Source organism: Oncorhynchus clarkii, chromosome 4, assembly GCF_045791955.1.
Source record: "Oncorhynchus clarkii lewisi isolate Uvic-CL-2024 chromosome 4, UVic_Ocla_1.0, whole genome shotgun sequence".
Classification (NCBI taxonomy): Eukaryota; Metazoa; Chordata; class Actinopteri; order Salmoniformes; family Salmonidae; genus Oncorhynchus; species Oncorhynchus clarkii.
In genome coordinates, this window is record NC_092150.1 from 25,378,781 (window position 1) to 25,394,773 (window position 15,993).

At 39.5% G+C, this 15,993-nt stretch overlaps 1 pseudogene; it reads left to right on the forward strand.

The window, feature by feature from the left end:
- Positions 1–15,993, forward strand: part of LOC139407953 (inactive N-acetylated-alpha-linked acidic dipeptidase-like protein 2) — a 195,844-nt pseudogene that overhangs the window by 120,270 nt on the left and 59,581 nt on the right.

Sequence of the window (15,993 nt, forward strand, 5' to 3'; positions counted from 1 at the left end):
GGCTTTTTATTTCCAAATATGGATGTTCCCTTTGTTCAAAGGCGCTGTCAGGCACAACTTGTTCTGCTCTCATTTAACACAGTGGTGTCACCTCTCAGGTCGGATGGATCCAATTCCAGTTGCAGGAAGTGATCACAGAGACGCTTAAGCATCATTCTACATTACCTATGCAGATGTGTATGAACTGTCAGGAGCTTGTCTTTGGGTCTGCACGTTGGAAGACAAATGCTTAGTTTCATCTCGAGTTTAGGAGCAGTCTTTTGTTTTCCTCTTACAGGCTTTGATGTCAGCGTCTGTGGATGATTCTCCTCCTCTTTGTCTTCTTGGGTTTCTGTTACTGTCAATTTCTGTGTAGTATTGTCAAAGAGTATTTGTTCATGATTTCAGTTGTCAGGACTCTATTTCAATGCAAATGTAACACCCAGTTTTAAATTATGATAACAGATCAAATGTCTGTTACCTTTTTCTCATTATGCCGTAAGTACATACTAATACCCCATTTTGAAAATAGAAAATATAAAATTATGGCTAACTAATAAGATCAACAGCAATCATGCTGGAGGAGTAGTCTCTAGCGCAGGGGTCTCCAACAGGTGAGTGTGAGCTAACAATAGCGATGCTAATGATAACCGTCTTGTGGGTAGACAGAAACTTTCCCCAAAAACCTTCTCAACTAAATGTTAACTGCAGAGTAAGCATACCTGATTGAACTATTTCATGATTATTTGTATAAATTGGGTGGCGATTGGGTGGCGATTGCAAACTCTGCTATGACATGTGCTGCAGCAGTTGGCCTAACAGCAGAAACATCGATAGACTGACACATACCTCTGTTGCTAGATGCGCCAAGTAAAATATTGAATTTGGTCTTCACTACTCTAGCCCATAGAAACATATTGAATAACACATTCAGAAATGGGAAACCAGTAAAAAAATATATAAGGAGTAAGCTTTTGAAGTGTCTGTCCTATATGTAGATTATAGACGCCACGATCGTCGTGTCTACTAGCAGGATTGTTTAAAGCTCAGTGTTAAATTAAATACCCTACCATCATATTGAAGTCAATGTGACACAAATCTCAATGAAAATTAGCAAATTAACTTGATTGGAGGAACACAACACACTCCCCACCTCTTGTCATGAGCCGCCCGGCTGTTACCAAGAACTATGTAATGGATTTTTTAACAGGGTCATTAGCAATTGATTTTTAAGGTATTTCTTGCGCCTACCTAGCTCAAAGTCTCAACGTTGAATATAGCATCTGTAAAGTGACCATTGGATTAAAAAAATGCCGGATTGACTAAGTTTGTCAGTGCAACAGTTTTTATTACATTTACAATTTCTCTCTCTCATGTGCTAATTTCTATCTGTTAAGATCCAGCGATGTGATACCTTTTTGTAGCATTTCTGACAATGCTATCATCTTTTTTCAGCCAAATCTCAGAGTTCTAACACTGGGTCAGTTGCTCGGCAACAACACAGCTGCTTGCACCATCCTGGCAGTCAGAAGAAGTGTAGATAGCTAGCTATATGGTGGTATTCAAGCTGATATTACTCAATAAATGCAAACATATATATTTTGCTTAGCTAGGTAGCTAGCTAGCTAACATTACCTAGCTAATGTTAGCTTGATTGTACAAAGTCCAGCAGCTAGCTAGCTAACACCGGTCAGCTGAAAGCTTGCTATCTATCTAACGATCAGGCAAAGAACATTAGCTATTTTTATTTATCGATGGTGTGTTACACAAATGCCTCTAGCCATTAGCTAGCTCATTAGAGCCATACAACAACAGCTGAAGCTACCTAATGATAGCTAGTTCACGTCCAAATGCCAATCCTACATTTTTCCACAAAACATAGCTAGCTAACGTTTATCAGTTCAAAATCAGCACCAAACTTTGAACAAATTGTCACACTAATAACTTACTATGAAGGCAATGGGCTTTTACAATACTAGCCAGCTGTGACGTGGCAATGTTGAACCCAAGAGCAGAGAATGAACCAGACCACGAAACGGCGACTTGAGAAAAAGTAAAGACTTTACTTGAAAAAAATAGAGAACGGAATAATACAGGAAACTCAAAAACCTAAACAATAAACATTAGAACTTGAAAACTACATGAGGGAGACATACAGGAAACCAAATTCATGAGCTAACAAAATTGGAACAGAAAGCACACTTCTCTTAAAGGGGAAACAATAATTAAATATTAAGAAACAACTAGGTAACAAACAAAGTCTCTAAGGCAGTCTCTCACCCTCTGGTGCCCGGAAGAACCATTCCAGTAGCTAGCTACTACATAGTCCAGGCTACAGTAAGAGCTAGCCGCATTTCACTGTCAGACAGGACACAACTCAAACTGCTGAGAAAAAATTAATTGTTCCCTGACTGCAGTGCTTTCTAGCATTAGAAAAACATCCATAATACATTCTAGTATGGATTTTTAGAAGGATTTTAACCATTGTTTTACCAGGTATATTGACAATAAACATATGTTGTACACAGGGTCCCAAGGAATATTTGTAGGGTAGAGGAGAAGAGAAGAATGTGCCAATTTGAAAGCTTACATTTTTTTTTGTAGCTTGCGATAATGCAGGGTTGGAGACCCCTGCTCTAGCGTTCTGGTATTCAGTACGGACGGTCACCTCATCATACAGGAATAATCCACTCAAAAACTATCTCTTGGGATTTCTTTTTCCATTAGTTTACTATTGATACAGTCCCAAAATGTTTTGCATGTCAGCTGTAAAATTGTCAAGATATATGACTTTCAAAAGCACATTGTAACTTGCCACATCATCATGATGATGAGTTTTTTTGTGGATTATTCTTTTAATGTGAAATACAGAGGAGACACTCTGAACAGAAACACAGTAGGTGTAGCCGGCCAGGGAGGGATATCTCCCATCACCCCCTTTGTCAGCACTTCAACAGTGAAGTCTCTCTTGGGAGCCAGAGGTAGAGAGGCAGGGAGCTATAGCACTTTCATAAAGAGCAAGGGCCGGTCCTGCCAGTATTATCATCCATAATAGCATTCTGCCACAGTTCAATGGCCACAAAAACAGCTGCTATCAATTGGCCAGGCCCTTGTCGACAGTACCTCAGCTACCCCCGGTGGCCAGCTCTACAGCAGACACGGATCCACCAGCTGTCAATCACTGTCACTCAGATGCATTTAATTAGGAGAGCAAAATGTCAATAACGGTGAACCAGGAGCCAGGTATGCTCTGCCTTCGTTTTGGGGGGTATTTATTTACTCAAATAGTGGTCTGGGGGGGATAAAAAGGGCTTTAATTTTTTTTTATAAAGATTGTCCAAATACAATCGCAAACAAACATATTTTTTTATTTGTGTTGGGAAGTTGTGCATTTTAGAGGATGACCAAGCTGAAGTGATAAATCCACAACCCACACTGACTCTGAAGTAGAGTAGAATGTTGTTGTTTGGGAGAATGTTTAGTGTGGATCCAAGCCAGCTAACAACTAACATTACCACAACTTTAGAGAATGTTCCCATTAGAGTCTAAATAGGTCATTAACTAACACTTTCATAGGAATGTTCCTGTGATGTGCAAGGAATGTTTCCAATATACCATTACCTTAATGTCATATAGCATATTCCCAGAACGGGGTTACCATGTTGTCAGAACTTATGATATTACTTTTCTAGACACGTTAAATGTATCGTTTTCTGTGGGTTGGGAGACTATTCCATCAACGTCCAACCAAATATACACAGAACATGGTTGCCATGTTCTCAGAACATATGTTCTAGACATGTTTTATGGGAATGTGAAACACCTATCAATGTCCCAGGAAACGTGTCTAGAACATTAATATTGCAAATTCTGAGAACATGGCAACCATGTTTGGTGGAACATTGATAGAATATTCTCCTAAACCTCAGAAAACTGGACACATGAATGTTCTTGCAACGTCCCATAAAACGCATCAAGAAAATTAATGTTGTATATTCTGAGAACATTGTAAACACATTCTAGATAATTATGCTTGACATTTAAGGGAATGTTCTCCTAACTTTAACACCTAAACATGCTAAAAAGGTTCTCAAAAGGTTTTTGCTAATATACAGTTGAAGTCGGAAGTTTACATACACCTAGGTTGGAATTATTAAAACTCGTTTTTCAACCACTCCACAAATTTCTTGTTAACAAACTATAGTTTTGGTAAGTCAGTTAGGACATCTACTTTGTGCATGACACAAGTAATTTTTCCAATAATTGTTTACAGACAGATTATTTCACTTATAATTCACTGTATCACAATTCCAGTGGGTCAGAAGTTTACATACACTAAGTTGACTGTGTCTTTAAACAGCTTGGAAAATTCCAGAAAATTATGTATGGCTTTACAAGCTTCTAATAGGCCAATTGACATCATTTGAGTCAATTGGAGGTGTACCTGTGGGTGTATTTCAAGGCCTACCTTAAAGCTCAGTGCCTCTTTGCTTGACATCATGGGGAAATCAAAAGAAATCAGCCAAGACCTCAGGAAAATGTTTTTAACCTCCACAAGTCTGGTTCATCCTGGGGAGCAATCTCCAAACGCCTGAAGGTACCACTTTCATCTGTACAAACAATAGTACGCAAGTATACACACCATGGGACCACGCAGCCAACATACCGCTCAGGAAGGAGACGTGTTCTGTCTCCTAGAGATGAATGTACTTTGGTGCGAAAAGTGCAAATCAATCCCAGAACAACAGCAATGGACCTTGTGAAGATGCTGGAGGGTACAGCTGGTACAAAAATATCTATATCCACAGTAAAACGAGTCCTACATCAACATAACCTGAAAGGCCACTCAGCAAGGAAGAAGCCACAGACTATGGTTTGCAACTGCACATGGGGACAAATATTGTAATTTTGGAGACATGTCCTCAAAAATAGAACTGTTTGGCCATAACAACCATAACGAAGAACACCATTCCAAACGAGAAACACGGGGTTGGCAGCATCATGTTGTGGGGGTGCTTTGCTGCAGGAGGGACTGGTGCTCTAAACAAAATAGATGGTATCATGGGAAAGGAAAATGATGTGGATATATTGAAGTGATATCTCAAGACATCAGTCAGGAAGTTAAATCTTGGTCGCAAATGGGTCTTCCAAATGGACAATCAACCCATGCATACTTCCAAAGTTGTGGAAAAATGGTTTAAGGACAACTAAGTCAAGGTATTGGAGTGGCCCTGTCCTCAATCCCATAGAAAATGTGTGGGCAGAACTGAAAAAGCGTGTGTGAGCAAGGTCTACAAACCTGACTAGTTACACCAGCTCTGTCAGGAGGAAAGGGCCAAAATGTACCCAACTTATTGTGGGGAGTTTGTGGAAGGCTACCCAAAACATTTGACCCAAGTTAAACAATTTAAAGACAATGCTACTAAATGCTAATTGAGTGTATGTAAACTTCTGACCCACTGGGAATGTGATGAAAGAAATGAAAGCTGAAATAAATAATTCTCTCTACTATTATTCTGACATTTCACATTCTTAAAATTAAGTGGTGATTCTAACTGACCTAAAACAGGGAAGTTTTACTAGGATTAAATGTCAGGAATTGAGAAAAACTGAGTTTAAATGTGTTTGGCTAAGGTGTATGTACATTTCCGACTTCAACTGTAGATAGAATGTCCCCCTAACTAACGAAAAACATTGCGGGTAACATTACAAAAACGTTTTCTCTCCCTGCAACTGTTAGCTGGGTAGTCTGCTGTGTCTATGGTGGCTGTAGGTAGTGTGATAGCTATATCAGTCTCCGTAACAGATGGCCCAAACAGAGCTCCCTGCCATCTTCTAGTCAGCGGGCGGGGTGTGTATCGGCCATCGCCAGGAGCAGCAGCAAGTGCGTCTGTGTGTGTCAGAATCACGGCTCTCTTTTCGTCCGCTGTGAGGAGGTTTCAGTCAGCCAGCCAAGCTGTTAAGAGTGGCACCCTGTGGTGTGGGACTTGGGCACCAGTCCTGTGAATCTTGTTGTCTCAAGTGGTGCTCTGAGTGATGACATCAGGTCTCCTAACTTATCCCACCTCGCCTTCCAAACGGTCTGTCACTAACAACTGTTCTAGGCTACAATGACTCAGGCCAGGTATTAATAGGTGGTGGTGTACAATGATGATGAAGACTCCACCTGATAGAGATATATTGTATTACCCAATGTTCTTAATCACTGCTTCAACTGCTGGGAGGCTCTCTTCATCCCATATCTTTCTCCCAATTGAGCTGGTCTGCTGTGTTCATTGGGAATTGGAATTCAATTTGGATGGTAACTCCCTATTGGCAGCAGCAGCATGCAAGGTATGGTCCAGACATATCCAAACCTATGTATTCCTTTGGCATCTCGCAGTATTTCCCTCTTTGTGATTAGAATCCAAATGTTGAGGATTCAGAGAAAGTGGGATGTTGAGAGGGTCCAGATTTGACATTTTGAGGAAACACATGGCAGAGACACTGAAGGAAATCTCTGGGAAAGGATCATCTCTCATTCAGTCCTCAATTTAGGTCCACTCATCTGGTAAATACATTACCTCTGTCCCTATCCAACCCTGTAATTTTACAATACCCTAACATATAATTTGAAGCTCATCCACACCAGGGGAAATATCATGCATTTTGATCCAGTCTAATGCACATGAATCCCTGGTGGATCGATCCCCTGTTGTTCATTTTCAACTTCCAGTCCTGGAAGAGATCTGAAATATGTTTATGACTGACTGGTTTATTTACGACTGTTTTCCTCCTAAACATGCCCTCCACCCATAGGTCAGGAACAGAAGGGCTTTCTATCGACATATCCCTGATTATGAAATATGGTCAAGATAATCTTGAAAAATGGCTTACCAAATATGCCTTAAACCATATTCGGTAGTTCATTTATACAGTGATACAGAACTATTTTCAGTGTAATGCTCTGCTACTTATTTACATTTAATGGGTCAGGAAACACAACACGATTTGATATCGGTGACATGTGTCCTTTTAGCCAGTCTCCTTTGGCCTTTAAGATGTGAGATGGGTTTCAGTTGTCAAATAAACAGACTTTTATGCAGAATTCATTAGATGTCTGTATTTGATGGCAACATTGAATAATGTCCTCAGAACCTTATCTCCTAAATCTTATCTCCCAAACCTATTTCAGGTTTGCTCTTCTAGTTAAAAAAAGTTGTCAATGTGCTGTTCTTCCTCTCTTTTCTTTCATCGTCATACTAAAAGTAATTATTTATTTCTTAAATCATTAACAGCGGGTGGATAAAGTGAATTTCGCCCTGTAATATTTCAAACAAAAAAGTTCAAAGCTCAGATTTAAATCCCAAGAGGTCTAGGTAAGAAGTCTTTATTTTTTTAAAGATTTTTTTTTTCTGCTTCAGTCTTTTATGTCAGTTCTTCGGGATCATAATTTTGTGTCTTGGAAGATTGACATGGACAAATTGAATTAGTCATGATTCAGAGGATAGAATACATCGTCACACTTAAATTCAAGTTAAATGTGGTTTGGTGAAGTTAATCCTTTTTTATTTTTTATTTTTTTATACTTTGTTTTTATTGTAAGAACACAAAGAAAGTACAAATAAAGTAAAATAAAAGAACAACAAAAAAAGATCTGGCAGTTACAGTGCACTTCATACCTTCATCATCATATCATCATATTAGTTACATTAACACCTTTGAATTAGACCTTTTCCAAATACGAAACCCATTTTTCCCAGTATTCTTGACCTCTCTCCTGTTGAGTTCTTAAAGCAAAGGTCATACGCTTCATGTGGTGCATTTCTTCTACAATGTCTATCCATTGTGTCACTGTGGGTCTGAGGGTCTTTTTGTAGCCATTTCCTAGTGATAGCCTTTTTACTGGCTGCCAGTAGGACCTTCAAGAGGTAATTTTCTCTATTGTGTAAGTTATCAGGTATTTCATCCATGTACAAAGAAATGAATGTTTGTTCTATGTCAAATCCCATTATTTTTCCAATGTTAGATCTTATTTCTCCCCAGTTTCGATTGCGGGGCAAGTCCAAAAGATATGAGAGTGGTCCGCCCTCAATAGACCGCATTCTCTCCAACAAGGGTGTAGTGAGCCAGTCTGTTTTGATTTCAGTTTAGGTGTTATGAAGAAACATATAACATTCTTCCAACAGAATTCTCTCCATGACCTTGAGTTGGTGGAGATTGGTTGAGTCTCTAATATGTTCAACCATGTTTCTAACCACTAGGGTAGCCTAGTGGTTAGAGCGTTGGACTAGTAACCGGAAGGTTGCAATCTGTCGTTCTGCCCCTGAACAGGCAGTTAACCCACTGTTCCTAGGCCGTCATTGAAAATAAGAATTTGTTCTTAACGGACTTGCCTAGTTAAATAAAGGTAACATTTTAAAAATCTGTTATTTCACTGTTAAGTTCCTCCTCCCATTTCTTTTTAATATAGTTTGTAGAATGTTCCTTTGAGGATTGAATACCCAAGTACAGATTTAACTTTTTTTTAATTTTTACCCCCCAATTCAAAAAAAGAAAAAAAAAAAAAAAAAAAAAAGAAATAGTGTCGAACTTGTAGGTATCTGTAAAAATCTTGTTTATCCAAGCCATGTTTTTTACTTAGGTCCTGGAAGTTATCTAGGTTCCCATTTCTTATAATTGTACTGAATGATGTGATGCCTTTCTGTGTCCATTGTTTAAATCTGCTGTCCTGCGTTGCAGGGATGAAGCTGGGGTCGTACGCGGGCCAACTCAGCAGTTTGATCTCAATTAAATTCAAGGGCTTCTCTGTCTAAATTATTTTGCTTAACTACCCTAAACGATGTCTTCAGAGATAAATGAATCCACTGATTTTGTCTATTGTATATTTATTTTACCATGTCCTTATTTCCCAAAACTGACTGTATGGGTATCTCTGTCAAAGTAGTCTCGATGTCTTTCCATTTGGATTCGTATTCTGAATTGCACCAACACACCAGAGGTCTCAATTGGGCTGACACATAATAATCTTTTCGGTTTGGTAAGGCCATACCCCCACAGTTTTTTGGTAACTGTAATGTTGTATATCTAGTTCTTGGTCTCTTACTGTTCCAGATAAACCTTGATATCCGTTTATCCCATTCCCTAAACTGTTTAGGAGGGATTTCTATGGGCAGTGATTGGAACAAATACAGTAACTTTGGCAGGATGTTCATTTTGATTGTTTTAATTCTACTACTAAGATATAAGGGAAGTGAATTCCACCTGTCTAGGTCATAATATATTTTCTTGTTAATGTTATCGTAATTCATACAATAAAGTTTGAGTGTATCTTTTGGTAAATTTACTCCCAGATATTTAATGGATGAAGAGGTCCAGGTGAAGTTATACCTACTCTTCAGCTCTTCCTGTGGGGTATAATTATATACTAGGGCATGGGTCTTGTGTACGTTAAGCACATACCCTGAATATGTTCCAAATGTTAGTAAAACATCCATCAATCTAGGTACACTTGAGCCTGGGTCTTTAAGGAATAACAGAACGTCATCAGCTTACATGCATATCTTATGTTCACTGCCTCTTATCGTTATTCCCTCTAAGGTTGGGTCCTGTTTTATTTGCTGTGCTAATGGTTTGAGGTACAAGGAGAAGAGTGTGGGTGAAAGATTACAGCCTTGTCTTGCCCCTCGCTCTAATTTTATCGTTTGTGTCAAATGTCCATTTATCTTTATTCCAGCGGTCAGACATGAATACAGTGTTTTGATGCACTGTATCACTTCTTTGTTGAAACCAAATCTTTCCATAACTTGGAATAGGTAATCCCATCCCACTGAATCAAATGCTTTTTCTGCATCTAGGCTGATTTTAATATTGCACTTGTCTTATTCTGAGTAATGTGGTCCATGACATGTAGTGTTCTCCTTATATTGTCCCGTGTCTGCCTATTTTGTATGAAACCATTTTCTCCATTCTTTTGGCTATTATTGATGCATATAGTTTATAATCTGTGTTAAGAATTGTGATAGGTCTAAATGAACTGCATTCTTTCTAATCTTTACCCTCTTTTGGGATTACTGATATGATGGCCTCTCTCCATGATGGTGGGTGTGCCCCCTCCCTCAGAGTCCAGTTAAAACAGGCCTTAAGTAGAGGTGCTAATTGTTCTCTGAAGGTCTTGAACCATTCTGAAGGGAAGCCATCAGTGCCTAGAGACTTATCAACTTTTTGTTGAGATATTGCTTTATTCATTTCTTCAGTGGATATTTCTAAAGTTAGTCTATCATGTTGCTCTGTCCCAATTCAGGGGAGATCAAGTGAGTTCAAAAAGTGCTCTATTGTCTGTGCATCTGCCTTCTCTGGTTGCTTGTACAGGTTTGTGTAATATGATTCAAATGCATTCTGTATTTCATCTAATTTGAATGTGATCTTTCTTGTTTTGGGGTCTTTTATTTTGAAAATGGTGTTCTGTGCTCGTTGTTTCCTGAGTCTCCATGCTAGTAATTTGGTTGCCTTGGAGCCTGCTTCATAATATCATTGTTTCAGGAACCTACGCATTTTCTCTACCTCTTCTCTATAATTCTGGTCAATTTCCTGTTTCACCTTTTGAATCTCCCCTAATATAAGAGGGTCTTTGTATTGACTATGAGATCGTTCTCAAGTTTCTTAGGGTTTCCTGTAACTTCAGTAGTTTCTGTGCTTTAATCTTTTTCTTGAGAGATATGGCAAAGTTCATCCTTTTGAAATGCTTTCTGCTTTTACATAGTATCTGCATGACCAATTATTTGTATACTTAAATAATATCATACACTGTGTATTCTATTCATAGTAATTATGCATGCCATTTTAGCTGCATTACTTAGTATGGTAGATTAATCTAATCAACAGTGTTGAAAAATGCTAGCAGAGCACCTTTATCAACACTTTACTCCTCTTCATGTTTAACCATCTGTTGATAATGTGTTCTTACAGCAGAACAGTATTATTGCAGCATAAAGTATTCTCACAGTTTTATTACTGCATCCATTTGTTCAAGAGACAATTGATTTTCTGCTTAACCATTCTCATTATTCACATTTTATGACCATGAAGACTGTCCTCATTCCTCAATTCTGTCACAGATATCCTGATTACTGGTTGTGTGAATATAACTAAAATCAACTATGTGTTAAATTAATAAATAGTAATTGCTTTGGTAAATCTGTTTCCAAACCATCTACCAGGAATCCTATCACACAGAGTAGTAAACAGACACCCATAACTACAACTCTGCCTTTCTCTGTCTCCCATCAGGGAATTCACTACCCTATCAGATGACAGCATAGAGGCCAAGGCTAAGCAGCTGTACCAACAGTGGACATACCTGGGCTTGAAGGACATCCAGCAAGCCAGTTACAGCATCCTCCTCAGCCCTGGACCCTCCCCCAGCAGCATTGTACACTGGGACAGCCACCAGTGTTTCCTACCCAGCGGGGCTCAGCTTGACCCCAGGAACCACAACAACAACCCCACGGCAGACCAACACTTCTCCTACGCTGCCTGCTATGCCAAGGGCAGTCTAGGGGTACAGCACATTTACCCTGTCTTATTCTCTAAGTGGACAGCAGAATGTAGTATCCCCAGGCTGGTTAATGCTATGTTCCCCAGTCATCTCCTAGTTCTTCACCCCCAACCATTGTTGAGTAATATCAGTGTAAGCATTTCTTGTAGCTCTCCTACCCAGCCAACATATGTGTGTGGTGTTCCTGACTGGAGGGTAGTACAGTAGCAACCCTGCCCTCTGCCCTCAAACTAGTTGGCTCCAGTTAGCTTTGTTTAGAATCCCTTCTCTCTCGCAGCGGGGATCACCCAAAAGGCCACAGCCAGAGGTCAAGAAGTACATTTATGTTAAAGGAATAGTTCACCCAAATTACAAAATTACACATTTGTTTTCTTACCCTTTAAGCAGTCTACAGTATGTACAAGGTATGACAGCAATCCATGCTTTGGTCTAGTTTCCCTGGCAGTGTCTGGCACTGTTTCCAAATGCTAACATTTCAGCCGTTGTGGCACAAATCCCATTCAAGTCATGAGATCAATATTATCATTTTTCACGTATCATGTTGAAATCATCTATAAGTGACTTTGGTGAGCGTCACAATACATTTTAGAAACTTTCGGATGATTTTGACAAGATGCACAAAAAAAATGCTAATATCGGTCCCCTGACTTGAATGGGATTTGTGCCACAAATACTAAAATGTTAGCATCTAGAAACAGTACCAAGGGAACTAAACCAAAGCATGGATTGCTTTCATACCTTGTCCATAGACTGCTTACAGGTTAAAGAAAACAACATGCCATTTTGTAATTTGGTTGCGCTATGCCTTTAAACTTGGTCCACAATTCAGGTCAATCAAAATCACAGTCCACTTTTCTGAGTCACAATAAACATCCCCTCCCTCTCTGCAGAATATGAGAGTGCTGCTTCCTACGTCAGAATAATTACCAAACCCTGGCGCAAATGCCTCCTTGAGATTGAAGATTAATCCAAGTCTTTATGCAAGTCAGGCCACACACTCCCAGACATACACATATAGCCAGGCTATTTTTAGAGGTTATGCTTTCTGTTTCCAGGGGAACACAAAGAGAGAGTGACTGAAGGAGATGGCTGTTAGCTGAAGGGACTAAATGCACACAAGAAAAGTTGGAGAATCAAAAGTCTCTACCAAGTTAGTCCTCTGAATCTGTCTCCCCAAAAGAGGGATCAAAGTCATCCATTACCGACCTGGTTCCATTCGCTCTTCAGTTTGCTGCCTTGAATTAAATGGCATTTGCAATATCTAAACATCAGTTTAGAAAAACAAAGATGGCTGGTTTGATGGATGAAAGTCCTGGGGACACCATAGTAATGTGCTTGGCTCCACGGGATCTCTGAGCCTGTCACGTGACAGAGGGGTCAGTGAGCAATTCGCATTAGTCCACTCCCCAGTCTCAGCATCGCAGAGAGATAGCATGGATAAAAAAAATTACAGGGACAACATACAGACGGTTTTAACGTATTTGAACATACAGTATTTCTCTCTGTAGCTCCTCTGATTCCTGCCTTTTGTTAAGGTGGTATTTTAGTGCATATAGAAAAACTTCCCAATGTCCGCTCTTTAAACTTACCTACACAGTGAACATATGATCTCCATTGTCACTTAACCATCTATTTCTCTCTCCAAATCCTCTGATGGCTACCTTTTGTTAAGGTGATCTTTTAGTGCATATATATTTAATATAGAGGTTTAAGTGACAATGGTGTTCATGTTCACTGTGTAGCTGTGTTTAAAGAGGGGACATTTGGAAGTTTCTCTAGGATCATCTTTTACTAATGGCATAGACATATATTCTGTTTCATGGGTTTATGATGTTCATTTAGTATAAGCCCTATTAATGCTGGGCAGTGACTACCATGAGCTATTTTAGACTCTTTTTCTCAAACAGACAAAATATGTGATCCTCTCTTTATCTTAGTCATCCAACTGTACTTGACAGTCTTGTCACAACATATCTAACTTTACAATTTAAATTACTCTGGAACTATACAGCGAAGGATTGTAGACTTTAAGAAAACAACATCAACAACAACAACAGTATAACGAGGCTCTTTTAGCTTGGTAGAGCTTTACATACTCATTGGTCAGACCAGGATCCTCCTCAGGGCTCTGTTTGAAGAATGAATTACCATTATTTGAGCCTGCAACACATCCACCACTACACTACCTGCCTTAGCCTCGCTCATTAAAGTAATGCATCATCAGGCACATGGAACGGCAAGGTACAATATGCTACATATTATCTTTATCCATTAGCTGCACCGGTACACTAAGACAACTACAGTAGACCAAAATCATCTTAAATTGGCTATTTAATATTCTGACTTACTTTATAGCTCTGTCTTTCATCTCTCTGTCTCTTGTCAGTGGAGATCTCCATTCATTTGAGATTTGTTCCTTAGACGCAAATACACTAAGGTTTCCTGTTCAAAAACAAGTGCATGGCTTTGCCTCATTACACTTTCTGTAAGCGGTCTTGTCTTCATATTTGATTGCAACAAAATATAATTTCATAAAGACACAGAGACATTTAATTCAGCAATTGTTTCCTTCAAGCTGACTGGAGAATTGCAGTTTTTTCGTCAGAGCGAGGAGCAGCCAGAGCAGAGCAGGCTGGAGAAGAGAAGGCAGACTACCTCTTTGTCTCTGATTGTGTTAACTCTGCACAATAGCTATTTAAATACATGAGTCTGTCCCAGGATGTCTCCTGCTGGACCCAGAGTAAACAAAGACATCCACTAAGGGTAATAGATATTCTTACTAATTCAGCAGTACTGCTCTGGTCAAGTGGTGTATGAGTCCCCCTTCCAGTCTCCCTGTCCACCCCCTCTAAGCCTCAACAGTGCCTTATGAATTTTGATTACACCAAGCTCATAGACTGGAACATACTGATTAATGCAGTGCGTTTTTTGGAGGTGGGTCATTGCTTGTAAACATTCCTTATGTTTATACTGTGCAGTGCTCTAGTGTTGCATATGATGCATGGCTCTCATTCTGGTATGATTATGCTACAGTAGAAGTGTTCAATTGACATTTCATTGTGAGGGATTTGAATTTGCTCCTCATTCAAGCAGGACATGTTGCCACCCTCTCTGTCTGAGGCACCTGATTGAGGTGGCAATTCAACTCCTCAGCATGATAATAGTTAATTATTGGGAGGACTTTTGCTCCCTTCAATCACGGTGATGGAGAAACAATCATTGCCTCCCTCATCCACCATGTAGGCCAGATGAATAGTGAACAGGGAATAATGAATCTGGTTTACAGAAGGAATACGCTCAGTGCAGCAAGCAACATTGTTCATTACATTACCTCTACAAAGAAAAAACTGAAATTTTCAGACTAGAAATCCCTCTGTATTTCAATTTGGTGTCAGTTCCGTGGAGTTTAACGAAGCGCTTTTATGATGCAAATGCTGATAAGGGTGATAAATCTCCCACTCCCCTGGACTCTTGATGCAAACGAGATGTACTCTGCTCATTGGCATCGCATCTTATTTGTCCCCAGGCCACATGAAAAATGAACAGGACCCAGGTAATGCAGCAGGAGTGTCCCACTCAGAAATAGCACCGCTGCTGTTACACCTTGAACTTTTAACTCTGGCTCCTCCAGCACACAGACAGACATTTGGTCATTAGACGTTTGGTCATTAGTCATTATTGTGCCTTCCAAACCCCGCCACAGGAGTGATTATTGCAACTATAATTCCAATTAGGTTACAGATCATCTTTTGTGCCTTTTGTACAAATGATTTCAAATGGTCTGATATTTCTTTTTTCCTTTCAAGGCGGTGGTGCTCTATGTGCAATATGGACATTTGGAGGACCTGAGAAGAGCCAGAACAACAATGAATGTCATCAACCAGGTTGCGCTATTAAAACTTGGACAAGCAGTCTTTTTTTTCAAGGTAACAATCAAAGGTTAGACATCCATCAAATTCCCTTTTCGATCAATATCTAATAATTAAAGATACAGGGGTGTAAGATTCAGAGGCAGGCTGGTTGGTATGTGTTGTGCGGACCCCCAGGGTGATGTCAGTGGTTTGAGCAAAATAATAGTAATACAGAATCACACATGATGTGTGCTCAAAAACAGCCCTCTACTGCACAGAAAACATTCAAACATGCGGAACAATTAAAGCAAATGAAATAAAACCCAAAGTCATAGTCAATCATCTAAAATGCATCATAAAACCGCCAAGCGACAAACATTAAATGGGATAGAATGGGATGACTGGTACTAACTTGTTTGTGTTTGTCATTATGGCTTCAAATTTTCAAGTATACCAAATGTAGATTGATGGTCCTGAGCCCTTTGTGATCTGTGAAGGTGACTGCATGGCTTCTTCATGGAAGAACTGCTGACTATGGGGATGTTGCTCTGGGGTACAGAAGAATGCTGATCTGTTGTTCATTTTGTATATCTGTCATACTACATGCTAACCATATATACATACTTG